Source organism: Haematobia irritans, chromosome 4, assembly GCF_050003625.1.
Source record: "Haematobia irritans isolate KBUSLIRL chromosome 4, ASM5000362v1, whole genome shotgun sequence".
NCBI classification, from domain to species: Eukaryota; Metazoa; Arthropoda; class Insecta; order Diptera; family Muscidae; genus Haematobia; species Haematobia irritans.
In genome coordinates, this window is record NC_134400.1 from 37,788,912 (window position 1) to 37,793,770 (window position 4,859).

The following is a 4,859-nucleotide window of genomic DNA, read 5'->3' on the forward strand; positions in this document are numbered from 1 at the left end:
AAGAAGAGGAAGCACGCTCAAAATAAACCCAGCCAACTACACTCAAATCGATGATTTGACATTGGCATAGGAAAAGAGATATGTTTGTCTCAAATTTATTTCGGCATAAGCCGGCCATCATAAAAAACCTTTTTTCGGAAGGTTCAAGTGTGGTTCATTGTTGGGTTTAATGAACTGCCTGAATTTATTCTGATAATTGGTTAATAGTTTTGCTGCAAGTAGAGGATGCTGATGAGGAATGTGGTAATTCCGAAACGTGCGTCCATCCAACCATCTTGCAGTCTATAGGGCATTGCCCAAATAAATTTGACAAACATTCTTTTCCCCCTGTTGGTTAAGCTACACTTGTAGTTTAGTCAATGTATGGTTTTAAGCTGAAATAAAAAACAACAACAAAATTTAATTTCTATAGAAAATTTTGTTAAAATTTTGTTTCTATAGAAAATTTTGTCAAAAATTTATTTCTATAGAAAATTTTTCCAAAATTTCTTTTGTAAAAATTTTATTCCTAAAGAAAATTTTTCCAAAATTCTATTTCTATAGAAAATGTTTCCAAAAATTTATTTCTAAACAAAATTTTGTCAAAAATTGGTGCTATAGAAAATTTTTCCAAAATATTATTTATAAAGAAAATTTCTTCAAAATTTTATTTCTAGAGGAAATTTTTCCAAAATTTTATTTGTATAGAAAATTTTTCTAAAGTTTTATTTCTATAGAAAATTTTTCCAAATAATTGTTTCTATAAAAAATTTTTCCAAAATTTTATTTCTATAGAAAATTTTGTCAAAATTTTATTTCTTTAGAAAATTTTGTCAAAATTTTATTTCTTTAGAAAATTTTGTCAACATTTTATATCTATAGAAAATTTTGTCAAAATTTTATATCTATAGAAAATTTTGTCAAAATCTTTATCAAAATTTTGTGTTCATAGAAAATTTTTTTCAAAAGTTTATTTTAATAGAATATTTTTCCAAAATTTCATTTCTATAGAAAATTTTGAAAAATTTTATTTTTATAGAAAATTTTGTCAAAATTTTCTTTGTGCAGAAAATTTGGCAAAATTTAATTTCAATAAAAATTTTGCCAAATTTTTATTTCAATAGAAAATTTAGTCAAAATTTTATTTCAATAGAAAATTTAGTCAAAATTTTATTTCAATAGAAAATTTAGTCAAAATTTTATTTCTATAGAAAATTTTGTCAAAATTTTATTTCTATAGAAAATTTTGTCAAAATTTTATTTCTATAGAAAATTTTGTCAAAATTTTATTTCTATAGAAAATTTTGCCAAAATTTTATTTCTATAGAAAATTTTGTCAAAATTCTATTTCTGTAGAAAATGTCTCCAAATATTTATTTCTATACAAAATTTTGTCAAAATTTAGTTGCTATAGAAAATTTTTCCAAAATATTATTTATACAGAAAATGTCTTCAAAATTTTATTTCTAGTGGAAATTTTTTCAATTTTATTTTTATAGAAAAATTTTCCAAATTTTTATTTCTATCAAAAATTTTTCCAAAATTTTATTTCTATAGAAAATGTTGTCAAAATTTTTTGTCAGAATCTTGTTTCTCTAGAAAACTTTTACAAAATTTTGTGTTTATAGAAAATTTTGTCAAATTTTTTTTAATAGAATATTTTTCCAAAATTTCATTTCTATAAATTTTATTTTTATAGAAAATTCTCTTTTTGTAGAAACTTCTCTTAAAATTTTGTTTTTATAGAAAATTATGTCAAACATTTGTTTTTAAAGAAAATGTTGTTTTATAGAAAATTTTGTCAAAATTTTATTTCTATAGAAAATTTTGCCAAACTTTTATTTCTATAGAAAATTTTGTCAAAATTTTATTTCTATAGAAAATTTTGCCAAAATTTTATTTCTATAGAAAATTTTGTCAAAATTCTATTTCTGTAGAAAATTTTGCCAAAATTCTATTTCTGTAGAAAATGTCTCCAAATATTTTTTTCTATACAAAATTTTGTCAAAATTTAGTTGCTATAGAAAATTTTTCCAAAATATTATTTATACAGAAAATGTCTTCAAAATTTTATTTCTAGTGGAAATTTTTTCAAAATTTTATCTTTATAGAAAAATTTTCCAAATTTTTATTTCTATCAAAAATTTTTTCAAAATTTTATTTCTATAGAAAATGTTGTCAAAATTTTATGTCAGAATCTTGTTTCTCTAGAAAACTTTATCAAAATTTTGTGTTTATAGAAAATTTTGTCAAAAATTTTTTTTAATAGAATATTTTTCCAAAATTTCATTTCTATAAATTTTATTTTTATAGAAAATTTTCTTTTTGTAGAAATTTCTCTTAAAATTTTGTTTTTATGGAAAATTTTGTCAAACATTTGTTTTTAAAGAAAATGTTGTTTTATAGAAAATTTTGTTAAAATTTTATTTCTATGGAAAATTTTTCCAAAATTTTATTTCTGTAGAAAAATTTGTCAAAATTTTATTTCTATAGAAAATTTTGTCAACATTTTATTTCTATAGAAAATTTTGTCAAAACTTAATTTCCAAGAAAATTTTCCCAAAATTTAATTTTTATAAAATTTTTTCAAATTTTTTTCAACATTTTATTTCCATGGAAAATTTTGTTAAAATTTAATTTCAATAGAAGATTTTGCCAATTTTTTTTTCTATAGAAAATTATGTTAAAATTTTATTTCAATAGAAAATTTGGTAAAAAATTTGTTTTTATAGAAAATTTAGTCAAAATTTTATTTCAATAGAAAATTTTATCAAAATTTTATTTCTATAGAAAATTTTGTCATAATTTTATATCTATAGAAAATTTTGTGAAAATTTTATTTCTATAGAAAATTTTGCCAAAATTTTTTCGGAGGGTTCAAGTGTGGTTTTTGTTGGGTTTAATAAACTGCCTGAATTTATTCTGATAATTGGTTGATAGTTTTGCTGCAAGTAGAGGATGCTGATGAGGAATGTGGTAATTCCGAAACGTGCGTTCATCCAACCATCTTGCAGTCTATAGGGCTTTGCCCAAATAAATTTGACAAACATTCTTTTCCTCTGTTGGTTAAGCTACACTTGTAGTTTAGTCAATGTATGGTTTTAAACTGCAATAAAAAACAACAACAACAAATTTCAATAGAAAATTTTTATTTCTATAGAAAATTATGTTAAAATTTTATTTCAATAGAAAATTTTGTAAAAATTTTTTCTATGGAAGATTTTGTCAAAATTTTGCTTCAATAGAAAATTTAGTCATAAATTAGTTTTTATAGAAAATTTAGTCAAAATTATATTTCTATAGAAAATTTTCTCAAAATATTATTACAATAGAAAATTTTGTCAAAAATTTGTTTTTATAGAAAATTTCCCCCAAATTTTTTTTCTATAGAAAATTTTGTCAAAACTTAATTACCAAAGAAAATGTTTCCAAAATTTTAGTTCTATAGAAAACTTTTTTAGGTGTTATTTCTATAGAAAATTTTGTCAAAACATCATTTCCAAAGAAAATTTTCCAAGATTTTATTTTTATAGAAAAGATTGTTTCTATAGAAAATTTTTCCAACATTTTAGTGCTATAGAGAACCTCTTACGCAACGCAACTAATATAAACACTGAGCATTGAATACTGCTATATAATAAAGCAATAGTGTGGTGCTGTCAAGATTCATTATAGCGAAGTTCGTTTGAATATTCCCATTGAACTCATTGGGTATAATATTTATTGCATGCGATAAAAATTCGGTTATTCGCTTATAACTAGCTAATTTATTTTCCATCCTAGAAGTATGCATCGAGTTTCTAATGTTTCTGTCTAATGTCGACTTGGTACAAGGCATTGAAATTTTACTTTGAACATTAATGAACGTATTTCTCGTGAAAAAGTAACAGTGTGCTGATGAAACATGTTTGGGATGATCATATTCCATTTCTGGGTGTATATCTACATCTCTTCGTTGTAAATGACATCAAAATATGGGGTCAATTTGTTCAACTCTCTTCAAACACAATCAAGTGAAAGCTTTTGGCGTTCCAATTAAAAATCAGATTTCCCCCACCAAAATACAAAGCTAAAACCAGTAGCAAGTGAAATATGCCATTTTAATCCTTAATATATACAATCACCACTTGTAGATGCCTTTTGCCTCAATGATGGGGAGAAATGCTACCATGCGAAGACTATGAGCTCTGTTCCTTTGAGTACTGTTGTGGTTATCGTGAATGGTGAATGACTGCATGTGAATGTATTTGATGTTTTTCCTTTTGTCTATGCTACAACAGCCATAGATGCTTCTATTCCTTGTGCTGCTAATTGAAGCTAATTTCGTCCTTTTTAGTGCTTTGACAAAAACAATTGAACAATACATGGAGTTGGAGAAGAAGAAGGTGTAGGTTGTATTCTGTCATAGTCTAAACAGTTCAAACTGTCGTCTAAAGCAAACATGCGACAAACGTGTCTTTTTTTGCTCATCATCATCACCATCATCATCATCATCAAGAAGAAAATATAAAAACATTAGGAAAAGTGCACTGATTGCAAGAAAAAGTAACAATCACATAGTCTGTTCGTGGTCAAACCAGGATTTCTGAGGCAGTGGGAGAGGATGCGAAATTAAAAGTAAGATATGTAAATTAATGTTACAAGGATTAGATTTGAATTAAAAAAAGGATAAGATAATTGAAATTTTGAAAAAGTTTTCTATCGAAATAAAATTTTGACAAAATTTTCTATCGAAATAAAATTTTTAAAAAATTTTCCGTAGAAATAAAATTTTGACAAAATTTTCTGTAGAAATAAAATTGTGACAAAATTTTCTATAGAAATAAAATTTTGATAAAAATTTCTAGTGGCAACCATGATTACGAACCGATATGGACCAA